The sequence below is a fragment of the Papio anubis genome, chromosome 15, assembly GCF_008728515.1.
Source record: "Papio anubis isolate 15944 chromosome 15, Panubis1.0, whole genome shotgun sequence".
Taxonomy (NCBI): Eukaryota; Metazoa; Chordata; class Mammalia; order Primates; family Cercopithecidae; genus Papio; species Papio anubis.
Window position 1 is genome coordinate 74,879,365 of NC_044990.1, and position 14,018 is coordinate 74,893,382.

The following is a 14,018-nucleotide window of genomic DNA, read 5'->3' on the forward strand; positions in this document are numbered from 1 at the left end:
AAAATTAAAATTTAAAACAATTTTATGTTTACCGAGGCCCAACTCAGCAAGGAGGCCGATAAGAGGTCACCAAAAACTTGAAATGTCACTTTTGAACTTGGCTTGTAATTTCTTTTTTTTAGTTCTTTCTCTTTCTCTCTCTTTTTTTTTTTTTTTGTAGTATATATGACAGTATCTCTTTGGGGCTAAATTATTATTTTTTCTTTGCCATTTTACTTTCAGTGAGATTAGAAAATATCTTTAGTATTGATACAAACTATCTTTTATTTAAAATTATCTGTAATTTCTGTATCATTCAAAATATTGTATAGGCTATATAATTCAGTCCCATAGCGTGAATTCAATGATCTTCTTCCATTGGAAGCACTCAATCTACATATAATATGTTAAATATATTAGATTGCTAAATGTGCTACTATGATCTGAATGTTTTTTTCCCCCCCACCAAATTCATGTGTAGAAATCTAATCACCAATGTGATGGGGCTTTGGGGCGCTAATTAATCCCCTCATACAAAAGGTCTCCGAGTGTTGCTTTGTCTCCTTCTGCCACGTGAGGATACGGTGAGAAGAGGCTTTTTATGAACGAGGAAGCAGCTCCTCACCAAACAATATGTCTGTCAGTTCCTTGGTCGTAGACTTCCAAGCTTCCAGAACTGTGAGAAATAAATTTCTGTTGTTCATAAGCTTTGCATTTTTATGGGATTTTGTTATAGCAGCCAGAGCAGATGAAGACAGACATATACAATATCCTGAGATCGTTCTTCCAGTCTTCAAAAGATTTTTCCCCTTCTCTTATCTGCAGCACTCAATCTGTCACCAAATCCTGTTATTTTTTACCTGTTAAGTATCTACCAACAAGTGCCCCCTTTCTTACCCTTTCTGGGCAGCTGTGCTAATCCAGGCTGTATCACCTCTGGGTAGATGCTTGCTGCAGCCTCTTAATTGACCACCAGTTTCTGTCCTCTTTGGTCAGTCTCATACAGTTCAGGTGTCTTTACATCACCAATTATTTTTCTAAATTTCCAATCACTCCATAGCTTAAAAACTGTCATTGTTTCCCATCATCGATATGCTAAAGCCCTAGTTCCACTGCAGCCACATATAATGTTCTTCCCTTCTTTAAACCCATGTTTCTATCTTTTCTGCCAGCCTGATCCCTGATCCTTAACGTCCCAGCCACAGCATACATCTCTACTTACGTGATCTTTTGGACTTCCTCTTCTAATTCCTACTTTTCCTCCATCCCAGCGAGTCTGGCACATACCTTTATCTTCAAGATGCACTTAATTCTCTATGTCACTTGATGGCATTGCATTCTCATTTGTCACGTTTTACTCTCAGTACATGTAAGTTTAGAGACGTATTGTTTTTGTTTTTGCTTTTTTTGACTGTGTGTTCCCATTACTTTTTGCTTTGTGGAACCCAAATATAGTGGATCCTCATTATTCAGATTCCACATTTGAAAATGTGTCCTGCATACTAAGATTTATTTGAAACCCCAAAATCAGTACTCATGTACTTTAATAGTCATTTGTGGAATGGCAAACAATTTGAGTTGTGGGATATGCATATTCTCAGCTGGGGTCAAACAAAGCAACAGACACTCTGCCTTCTTATTTCAGCTCTCATAATATAGATGTTATTTTTGTGCTCTGTATTAGCCCATTTGCACACCGCTGACAGACATACCTGAGACTGAGTGGAAAAAAAAGGGTTTAATGAACTTACAGTTCCACATGGCTGGGGAGGCCTCACAATCACGGTGGAAGGCAAGGAGGAGCAAGTCACATGTTACGTGGATGGCAGCAGGCAAAGACAGGACCACTTGTGCAGGGAAACTCCCATTTTTAAAACCATCAGATCTTGTGAAACCCACTCACTATCACATGAACAGCACAGGAAAGACCTGCACCCATGATTCAATCACCTCCCACCAGGTTCCTTCCATGACACATGGGAAGTGTGGGAATTATAATTCAAGATGAGATTTGGATGGGGACACAGCCAAACATATCATGTTCTATTTTTACATTTTTGTGCTTTTTGTTGGTGATTTTGGTGTTTAAAATAGCTCCCAAACATCATGCTGAAGTGCTGTCTAGCATTCCTCGGTGTAAGGTTTTGTGGAGAAAATACACCTGTTTTAGAGTAGCTTGATTTGTTACCCAATGCCAGGGGTTTGGTCTAGGCTCTGTTGCTCGTGTCTCAGAAAGCCAATTACTGAAACAACAAATATTGTCAGGGAAGAAAGTTTTACTTGAGTCTTGCAGCTGAGGAAATGGGAGATCAGTCACAAATCCATCTCTCTGACTCAAATTAGTGCTTTACGTAGCAAGAAAGAAATGTAATTGTGTGTGGGAAAACAGGAGTTATGGATGGGTAGGAAAGAAGAGTGTGGTCAACAGGAAGCAGGTGGCTGGTTAGGCGGTCATGAGGGGTCTGGTGTCTCATTGTCCAGATGCAGTAATCTAGTAAGTTTCAGTTTCTTTATATTGTCTGGGAGGCCTGGTCATTGGTTTTTTGAGAAAGAAACTCAGATAACACAAATGTAATTTTAAAAAATTTAATACTGGGAGGGTCAGTTTTTATGTTTATTCAAAGAAGCCATAAACATCAATTTCATGGGACAATGGGGCCGATTTCACATTCGGGCATGAGTTACAGTGTTGCTGGTCATGATTTCAATGCTAATGAATCAAGAAGAATATATATTAAATAAGGTATCTTTGAACAGAGACAGACATTAAGGTATGTATTGATTAGTTGATGAAAATGTTATGAGCAGAGGTTTATAGGAACTTAATCCTGTATTTCTCCTAGGAGCAATGATTCCATATTTGCTTATTTCATGTTTGCAGTAACTTTAATAGAACAAAATTATTGCAGAAAATGAACATTGATTCTAAATATTAGGTGGAAGGACAGATGAATAAATGAGATGTATCCATAGCTCCCCTTTCCTTCCCCAAGTTTAATGGTTTATGAGTGTCAGAGTTTCATTCCAACAACCTCAATGAGAAAACCCATTGAAAGTTGAAACTCCTTCTTTGAAATAATTCTAGTTGTTCTACCTTTTCTCAGCTTAAGTAACTAGACGCACCTGTGCATTAGCATCATGTGTGGGAATAGGAGGGAACCAGGCTTTGAAGACCTGGTTGCAGCCTTGGCTTTCTCTCTGAGGTCTTATGAAAATTATTCTCTGAGATTGTGTAATCATTTTTAAAATGGTTGTGAATAGCATCTGTCCTGTCTATGTCACTGACTTGCCGAGAGAAATGGAGAAAGACTGAAATGACAGATGTGAATCGTGTCTGTAACTGGAAAGATGTTGAACAAATGTTTAGGTATATTATTACAATGCATTTGCAGTATTCCTTGAGTGAATAAGGCCCACTCTTTGCTGTAACAACTGCTTTTCCAACTCTGTCCATTCCCTTCCCTTCTCCATGCCCTTTCTGACATTTTTATTAACACCTCTACCTAGAAGAAAGACTATTAAGCCTTTTGTATGTGGTCTTTAACAGTTTGCTTCAGCACACACCTGTATGCTGACTGCCTTCCAAATTTCCAGTGGACTCTACTATCATTTTATCCTTTGACCTGGTCACACCAAACAAGACAAGACTAATTGATTAATTAATTTATTCATTCAATAATTATTGAGCATCTCTTTTGTACCAGTAATTATGGTCAGTGATAGAAATGCAGTGATAAGTAGGGAGAGGATGAGGCCTCTCTCCTAACAGAGCTTCCAGGCCACTGGGGTGGGGTAATTAGCCACAATAATAAAACACAGCACATGAGAAAGAGAACATGACCCCATCAACACTTGGAACAAAGACAACTGACCCAGAGAGTTAGTTTGAAGGAAGTGATGGCAGCCTGAAAAAGTGACACATGATCGGATGTCCAAAGACTTAGTTGGAGCTAAGTTGGTGAATGAAGTTGAAATGGGGTTAGGAGAGAGCTTTGAGTATACCAAATGGGTGCACAGTCTGTGCAAAGGCCCTGTGGCCAGATGGAGAGTGGCACATTTAAAGAACTGAAAATAATTGGTATGGCTGAAGAGCAGTAAGCATTGGGAGACTGATAGGAGAAAGGCTGGAAGTATAGGAGGAAGCAGACCCCTGAGGGCCTCAAAGGCCACATTGATGGTTTGATCAATATCCTGGGAGCTGTGGCAGGCTATTCAGGGGTTTTAAACATAGGGTTTACATTAGCATATTGTCGTTCTGAAAGGATCATGGGGTGATATGGTTTGCCTGTGTCCCCACCCAGCTCCCACCTTGAATTGTAGCTCCCATAATTCCCACGTGTTGCAGGAGGAACCTGGTGGGAGATGTTTGAATTGTGAGGACAGTTTCTCCCATACTGTTCTCATGATAGTAACGACATCTCATGAGATCTGATGGTTTTGTAAGGGGAAGCCCCTTTCACTTGGCTTTCATTCTCTCTTGCCTGCCACCATGTAAGACGTGCCTTTCACCTTCCATCATGATTGTGAGGCCTCCCCAGCCATGTGGAAGTATGAGTCCATTAAACCTCTTTTTCTTCATAAATGATCCAGTCTCAGGCATGTCTTTATCAGCAGCATGAAAAAAAGACGAATACACTAGGCTTTCTGTGTGAAGAATGGATTGTAGAGAGGTGAGAGCAGCCCAGAGGAGACCTAGGGAGACCTTAGGTAGCTAGCTGTTATAATCATCCAGGAAACTATTAAATGTGTGACAATTTGATGTACAATTTATAATAACTTAAAAAGTGAATGGTTTAAATAAAGTTTCTTCTCTTTCGTTTTATAGCCTGAGTCCTTTCTTAGTAATTATTATCTTCATACTGATGCTATAAATTTTGAAATAATGCCTATAGACAAGCATATATTTTTGGCAATACTTGGAGAACATAAAAAGGTTGCTTGCTTGCCAATAAAAATCTTGATGATTTTACTTTTTAAAGAAGGGAAAGGTAAGCACTTATGAATTTAAACTTTGCAGAATTGCTCCTTGACTGCATTTAGTTGTGATTGTAAGTATGCAGAGTTTCTGTTTTGGAAAAATAACTCAGCCGGCAGAGGCCATGACAAGGAAAGGAGATGTGCTTGTTTAAAGACAGCAAGAATAAAGTCTCCTGTCATTCCTTATAAAATACTAGCTGTGAACTTACAAGTTAGAAGTAAAGCTGGAGGGGTGGGGTGAGGAAACTGAGGCACCCAGAATTTAACTACCCCAGTATTTGTTCTTAGTGGATAAGGCCACTGGGTTAGCATCCAGATGCTACTGATCATTTTTAGCTCATGATGCCAGGAAATGGTTCAATAATGAAAGTAATTTTGGCGAAGAGTGATCTTAGCCACGTGTCTTATGAAATTTTTGATAGGGTATAATTTTAAATGACCAGGCAAATATATAGAAACCAAAATAGGCTTTTTTCCAGTATTCTCAATCTTGGCAGATGGTAGCCTTTGTGTTCTCTTAGCTTTCTCTCTTCAGTATCTGTGCCGAGGAAGCAGGGTAAACCAGATGTCTGGTTGGAGCTGAGGCCCTTTTACCTGTTGAACTTTTCCACAGCTATGCCTGTGGCCCTTACTGCCTACTGAGGAGTGCTTTAGTCAGAGACACACTCACTCACCCAGCTTCCCCCATTTTTTTTTTTTTAAGGATGGAATGGCCACAGCTGGTAATCAAGTGTTTAGCAGTGTTTAAGGCACTAGCACGTCTTGAGATAGGGATAAAGGGTGACTTTTTAGACTCCAGCAAGGTATCAAGTTTGTCCTCCCATCCTCACTCCTGTCCTGCATTCGTTTTGACTCTTTGGACAGGGTAGAGGCTCTTTAATCTTTTGTCGTCTCAGTTTTAAGTCAGTATGGTTTCATTTTTTGTAAAGCAATACCTAACGTTCGATGAATTAACTTTAGAGATTTAAGGGGTGGCTTGCCGCTCCACACCTGTGGGCGTTTCTCGTTAGGTGGAACGAGAGACTTGAGAAAAGAAATGAGACACAGAGACAAAGTATAGAGAAAGAAAAAGCGGGCCCAGGGGACCGGCGCTAAGCATACAGAGGACCCATGCCGGCACTAGTCTCTGAGTTCCCTCAGTATTTATTAATCATTATCTTTACCATCTTAGAAAAAGAGAAGTGGCAGGATAATAGGATCATCGTAGGGGGAAGGTCAGCAGTAAGACATATGAATAAAGATCTCTGTGACTTCAGTTTAAGGAAAAGTGCTGTGCCTTGATATGCATATGCAAACATCTCCATAAACCTTTTTAGTGCATAAAGAGCAGCATTGTGCTAGCAAGTCCCATCTTTCGCCCTAAGGCGGTTTTCTCCTTTCTCAGTAAACAGAACATACAATCGGGTTTTACACTGAGATGTTCCATTGCCCAGGGTCGGGCAGGAGACAGATGCTTTTCTCTATCTCAACTGCCAAGAGGCCTTCTTTCCTCTTGTACTAGTCCTCCTCAGCACAGACCCTTCACAGGTGTCAGGCTGGGGGCGATCGGGTCTTTCCCTTCCCACGAGGCCATATTTCAGACTATCACATCGGGAGAAACCTTGGACAATACCTAGTTTTCCTAGGCAGAGGTCCCTGGGTACTTGAGATTAAGAGAATGGTGATGACTTTTCACAAGCATACTGCCTTCAGGCACTTGTTTAACAAAGCACACCCTGCACAGCCCAAAATCCTTTAAACCTTGAGTCACCACAGCACATGTCTCTTGCAAGGACAAGGTTGGGGGTAGGATCACAGATTAACAGCATCTCAAATACAGAACAAAATGGAGTCTCTTATGTCTACTTCTTTCTATATAGACACAGTAACAGTCTGATCTCTCTTTCTTTTCCCCACAAGAGATGATATGGAGCGTATCTGGTAGAAATATGATTTGTATAAAACTGTGTAATCCTCATTGTGCGGAACTTGAAGAAAGGCATGAGTATAGCATATTAACAATAATCTTTGCAATAAAGAGCTTAGAGGGGGATCCTATTGTTGGAATTCGTACCCTGCCTTACAGTACATTGTCTAGTACGATGATACAGAATGGTGTAAGAACACTGCAAATTCAATCTCATTTTTGTACAGAGTAAGGCTTGGATCTTTTAAAGAAAAAGATGTCCCTCAGAGGTGACAGGATTATAGTAGCAAATACTTGGAATCATTTAGTTTTAGGTACTGTGTGAAACTAATGGATATTTTTATTATTTTATTTTATTAACTGTAAGAAAAACATTAAGTGGTGAGGGTGGCTAAAATGTTGAAATAATTGCCACCTTTACCTGTTTACACCATGAATATCTTTCTATTAAGGCTTCATTTGTTCATCTATTGCTTTGTAGTCTTCTCAAAAGAAAAGCTTCTGGCTAATGCACTTATATTATTTGGAAGATTTCTGTTTGCTCCAGAGGGCATTGGAGAGATTCTATTCCTTTCTCCAGCACTGAGCTGAAAGATAAATTATCTTTTGTGATGATAATAATATTGTAAAAATTTTTATAGTACTACTGGAGAATGACAAAGAGGGTATTTATTAGCATTACAGCATCCCTGTGAAGTTTCTAGCAACTGAGATTGTTCCTATTTTGTAATAAAACAAACTAGTTAAGTCACATTTATCTTTAATAGCAGACTAAACTCTAGTCTTAATTAGAAGTAGGTGCTCCAGCACTAAGTCTGCTGTTATAGTAAGAATATGTCCTTCTTTTCTTCCCCCACCCCTGCTGCCTTCTCAACTCTCTTCCCCCCCACCAACCCCACTGCATCCATCTGTTTTTTTCCTCCAAGTATGTGAAACGCCTGCCAGCACATTGAGAGATGGCTTTGAATGCTGACTTAGATAATGGTGGACTTAGTAATTCTCATTTCATGTGCTCTGCCCCAATGTGCCTGTTCTCACAGCCGTCCTGTCATTGCATTTATCTAAACTATTTTGGGGGGGTTTGTCTGGACCCCTGTCTGCTCCCAGTTTCAGTGGGATTAAATCCTTGAGGACAGAATTTTAAAAATATTTATGATACTTATTTACTTTTATGTGCTTGGTTATATGCACACTGCCTTGGGCATAGAAGGCACCAGGTGGATTTTTAGTAAAAGAGGGGTATAGGGGATAGAAGGAGGGAGAGAAGGAGGAAAGGAAGGAAGAATGCAGAAAAGAAGAAAAATAGGGAAGAGGTAAGAAAGGATGGAAGAATGAAATAATCTTCCACTTACTAGCTATGAGGAAGTTTGTCTGAGCCTCTTGTTTCCTTATCTGTAAAATGGGGAAAATGATACCTGCCTCCTATGTTTAATCAGGAATTACTGACTGGGCACGGTGGCTCATGCCTGTAATCCCAGCACTTTGGGAGGCAGAGGTGGGAGGATCACTTGAGATCAGGAGTTCGAGACCAGCCTGGCCAACATGGAGAAACCCTGTCTCTACTAAAAATTCAAAAATTAGCTGGATGTACTAGGGGACACCTGTAATCCCAGTTACTCTGGAGGCTGAGGCAGGAGAATCGCTTGAGCCCAGGAGGCAGAGGTTGCAGTGACCTGAGATCACACCACTACACTCCAGCCTGGGTGCTGGAGGGAGACGCCATTAAAAAAAAAAAAAGAAAGGAATTACCTCAGATAGCATTTATAGGATATCTGGTATAATTAATTTGTTTCTTTCCAATTCTTCCCTTTGAAAAATTGTATCTTTCTAGAAGTTTTCCAAATTAATCCTGCCCAGCCTAGTTTAGAAATTCAAGGCCTTGGCATATAGATATATAGGTTATAATACATTAAGCTGAATTTTAATGTTTCCTTGATGTCTTCCTTTTTTATCTTTTCACTTGGGCTATGTGGTGTGCAGAGCCACCTTTTCCCGTCTCCTGATCAGTGACATACCATTGACAGCTTGAAATTGGCCATGGAAATTGACAAACATCCCCATCCCCATCAGTTGTTAAACACTTACCAGCACAGCACTGCTTGTGTCCCTCCTGCCCTGTACTACAGGTGGCCCTTGGGCAAAGGCAGTGATGGGTGTCGTATTAGCAAATATCCCCTTAGGACAAGGCAGCACTTACAAATGGTGACAACGTTGATTTGCCTAAAAACAAAAATGAAAAACAAGTACATGGCAAAGGTAAAGCCAAGGAATTGAAGTAGATAAATATAATCACCCTTAGTCTTAGAAACAACTGCCTTTTGGCTGGGTGTGGTGGCACACGCCTGTAATCCCTGCACTTTGGGAGGCCGAGGTGGGTGGAGTCACTTGAGGTCAGGAGTTCGAGATCAGCCTGGCTAACATGGTAAAACCCTGTCTCTACTAAAAATACAAAAATTAGCTGGGCGTGATAGTAGGCGCCTATAATCCCAGCTACTAGGGAGCCTGAGGCAGGAGAATTGCTTGAACCCAGGAGGCAGAGGTTGCAATGAGCAGAGATTGTCCCACTGCACTCCAGCCTGGGCAACAGAGCAAGACTGTCTCAAACAAAACAAAACAAAACAAAAAAAAAAACTGCATTTTTAGACTAAATAATTCACAATATAGGTATCTACTTTTAAAGTGTGTCATAGACGTATTAAGTATGACTTAGCATTTATAATGTCCCATAATGTTATTATTATATTATTAAATATTTCTGAAGACATATTTTCCCTTTGATCCACTCATTCTTTGTGTAATCTATTTTTGTCTATCTTAATACTTTACATTTTCACAAAGGTTAACTCAAACATTCTCTTCATTTATATGCCCACTTCTTTGACTCATCAATATGAATTGTTAAAAAAGCTCTTATGTTTCAGTTTATTTGTGGACAAGAACTTTATTGCTTCTCCTACAGAAAGATCAATGGAATATTTATTTTTCTTTCTGGCTTCCAGGTCCTTTTCACCAGAGAAGGTAGTAGGCTGATTTACTGAAGAATCCTGAAAATATCTTGCCAGAAAAAAAAAAAACAAACAACACATAAAGAGCCGTTAAGTTCACTGCCCTTCCTGTAGTTTCACATGTATAGTTCTTTAGAGTTTACACAGAACTTACGACAGAACAGCAATGATACGGCTTAGTAAGCACTGACGGTGTGTGAAGAGCTTTACACATCTCATTCTCATTTCATTTTCACAACAACCTTGAGAGGTATCTGGACCAGGTACCACTATCTTCTCCATTTTACAGATGAGGAAACTGAGGCTTAAGACTATAATGATTTGCTGAGTAATCTAGTTACTAGGCTTCCAAATGTAGTAGACATTTCTTTTGCTGCTGTATAGGAAAATGAGGTTAGGGTTCTTATCAAGTTCTGCTTCTTTGTAGTTGTGTGGCCTTGTGCAAGCCACTTAACCTATCTTTGCATCACGTTTTGTACTCTAAGATGAGGATAATAACCCTATCTTATAGGGTCACTGTGACTGTTAAATATAATAACGTGTGCAAAGCCCACTGCATAGGAAGTGCTGAACGCATGCTGCTTTCTACTATGTTTCTTGTCATAGCAACTATTATAAGACAGTTTTCCAATAGCATCCTGCCCTATCTCATTTTAGTTCTTAATTTCTATTGTACTTTATTTTTATTTATTTTTTTGAGACAGAATATTGCTGTGTCACCCAGGCTGGAGTACAGTGGCATGATCTCAGTTCACTGCAACCTCCGCCTCCTGGGTTCAAGTGATTCTCCTGCCTCAGCCTCCCAAGTAGCTGGGATTACAGGGACCCGCCACCATGCTCAGCTAATTTTTGTATTTTTAGTAGAGATGGGGTTTTGCCATGTTGGCTGGTCTTGAACTCCTGACCTCAAGTGACTCCACCCGCCTCGGCCTCCCAAAATGCTGGGGTTACAGGAGTGAGCCACCAAATCCAGCTCCATCTGTTGCATTTTAAAAAGTTGACTGAAAGAAGTTAGGTTGCTTTCATAACACAATTGTTTTACTTTCACATTGTGGGAACAGACGCTAAGGTAACCCCAATGAGTCATGCCCTGGTGTGATCCACTATCCTCGAGCAGGAGGCAGAGCTCGTGACTTGCTTCCAGCTGATATAAAATGGCAAAGGAGAGATGCTCTGTCCCTCCTGTGGATATGCTATGCTGTATAAGACTTTGTCTTAGCAGTTACTGGCCCTGAAGGCTGCCTCTAGGGCAGTTCTAGGAGCTCAGGGTCGCCCCTACATGGCATCCAGCAACTAGACAGAGACCTCAGGAACTGCATGTTGCCAACAACCACATGAGTTTGGTTGAGGTCCCCCAGCTAAGAACGGAATGCACCTTGGTTGACACCTTTGAAACCCTGGGCACAGGAACCAGCTATGCTGGGCTCAGACTCCTGATTCATAGAAAATGCCAGATAATACATGTGTGTTGTTACACGCCACTAAATTTGTGGTAATTATGCAGTAATAGATAACTAATATACACATCAAGTTTCTGAATACTTTTCTGATTTTGACCAACTTTTGCCAATTAGTATTAGACTTTAAACTATGTCTTTAATTTGTAATTAGAGCAAAATAAAATTAGTTTTTAATTTTTTAAAAAGGGTTATTCGTAGTTTTTAATTATGGCATGTGAAACTACAGAGATAAAAAAGACCCTTTTAGACTCAAAGAGACCTTAGAATTAGCCTAACCTTTTTATTTTATAGATGAGAAAATTTAATCACATATAACTTTTCTGTAACAGGGTTTAGATTAATAGCAAGATTACTTACTGTTCGCACATCTTTATACTACATTGCATAGCCTCTATGCATTTTGGAATCTTCCCTGAGATTTTTATATCATCATCCTGAAAGATGGCCTTAATTTATATAAATATTCTTTATATTGTTTATTATTAGAAGTGAGGAAATACCCAGAGTTACTTTGTACAAATACAAATACAATATTTGAATGTTTGGTCTGTGCCAGAGGGCTGCCCATCATAGAATATCACTGGCCATTGCTAGATCTGTGGTTGGCCTGGAGATGTCCAAGGGTCTCGCATGTCCACTGGCTGGTGCCATCGGTCATGCTGTCCCTCTTCTTACGGGCTATCAATAGATGAGTTCTGACTTACAACTGAAAGACCTAAGTTTAATACGTTTATTTGTGTATTTACTGTAGGATGCAATATTAGTTGTCACTGACTCATAATGCTTATATTATAAGTAATAACTATACTCCTTGCTATCAAAGTCTTTTCTTCGGTGATCTGGTCTAATTTACTACGTCAGTCCTGGGACCCTCTGCTCCAGAACCCAAACATTTTTTTCAGGGGAGACTGATCTTATCATTTTCACCTCTAGTTTTGTTCACACAACTCACGAAAAGTTTGAGTCCTGTTTTTCATTCAGAGAGGGAAGCTCAGGTCTTTCACCTTTTCAGTGGGAGCCACCTCTGCTCATCTCAATATACTGGAAATGCTACCTTCAATTCAGTAGTGCTGAAATCACACACACACACACACACACACACACGCACGCAGACATATACGCAGACACACATATACACAGAGACACATACACAGTCTCACATACATGCAGACACGCACAGATACACATACAGACATACACAGACACACACATAGACACACATACACACACAGATACACACACACACATACACACACACACACACATTCTTGACTCCTGAATAGGCTGGGAATTGCTTCAGAGTACGGAAGAGTGTCACATACCAATTTTTATACCCCATAATATCTAGTAATGTGTCTTGATAGGTATTAATTTGAGGTTTGTTAACTGATTAATGAATTAATTGGTTAGTGTGGATAAGGAAGTGGTAATGGATATAAATGGATAACAGGAACTTATCAGTGTTGATGGGAACTGGGGAGTTGGTAATGGCTGTAATTAGAGACCTTCGAACAGGAGCATATCAGCAAAGGGATATTGATGGGAAGATGAGGCCAGAGGAGTGGAGTGATGAAAGAGAAGGTATTGGGACTGAAGGGCTGAAGGAATATCCCACCAATGGCACAGGGCTTTGTGGTTTGGGAATTTGTCTCCAACAAACCTGAGAGCAGTAAAATACATGGTGGTTTGCACACAATTTGCTCCTTATTGTCACATTTTAGTCACTTTAACATCCTCCAGTTATACTCCATCAAGATTTCCAGGCATTTTCTTTTCCTCCCCTGAAGAATATTCTACCTCCTGGTTTCCAGAGTCAATGTGTTAATTTTTAATATCACGGAGATAGAAATGGACAGTATAAACAGCTACAATCTAAAAATCTTTATTTCAAGCATACCTATCAGGAATGAAAACAGGAAAATGTAAATACGAAACTATCACTAATTTAAAATACATTGATTATTCAAGGTCTGTTTTCAGCTGCATAGGGAAGACATCAAAGTAATTAAAATGATGTGGAGACTGGGAAGGTGCAGAAGGAGGCCGGACCTTCCTTCTATTGGGAGTCTTTTAATAGTTTCTTTGCCTTTTGTACCTTACAGCTTTTTCCCCCCGGTTGAAAAGACCAATCTTTGTTACTATTGAACATCATTCTATTTTTAACTGACTCACAGGGGTCATTCGAAACCGTGTCCAGCCCTCTACACCCTTCAAGTTGATGTCAATACAAACTTAATACACATGCTTTGTTTTCTCATCATCCAAGACACCATTCAAAATGTCATTTGTGTCAGGTCCTGAAATGGATGGACCTTAACAGACAGATAACTCTCTCAGAGCTATGCCCATATGTCCTGCCTCTACAGGCAGACAGCATCTGAATGTGCCCAGTAAATCTTGGTAGCACTGTCCTTTCTCAGTTTCTTATAGTTTTATTTATTGTTACAATTGTCGCAAGTATACATATTCATGAATCAAAAATACTTTATAAGGACTGTTATTTATTTATTTATTTTGAGACCAAGTCTTGCTCTGTCTCCCAGGCTGGAGTATAGTGGTGCGATCTCGGTTCACTGCAACCTCCACCTCCCGGGCTCAAGCCGTTCTCCTGCCTCAGCCTCCCAAGTATGCACCACCAAATCCAGCTAATTTTTATATTTTTAGTAGAGGTGCGGTTTCACCATGCTGGCC

General features: G+C 40.0%; 1 protein-coding gene and 1 long non-coding RNA gene across 3 annotated transcripts in view; one reads left to right on the forward strand and one right to left on the reverse strand.

Moving 5' to 3' along the window:
- HS6ST3 (heparan sulfate 6-O-sulfotransferase 3) overlaps window positions 1–14,018 on the forward strand; it is a 746,570-nt gene that overhangs the window by 296,294 nt on the left and 436,258 nt on the right. The gene's annotated exons all lie outside the window — the stretch shown is intronic.
- LOC116270503 overlaps window positions 1–14,018 on the reverse strand; it is a 34,957-nt gene that overhangs the window by 8,633 nt on the left and 12,306 nt on the right. The window contains exons 3-4 of one of the 2 annotated variants that reach the window (XR_004178537.1): window positions 8,948–9,082; window positions 7,363–7,449 (exon numbers count right to left, since the gene is read on the reverse strand). This is a non-coding gene — a long non-coding RNA (uncharacterized LOC116270503). Of the gene's footprint in view, window positions 1–7,362; window positions 7,450–8,947; window positions 9,083–14,018 lie in introns of those variants that run through there. The other variant, XR_004178538.1, reaches the window with a different exon arrangement.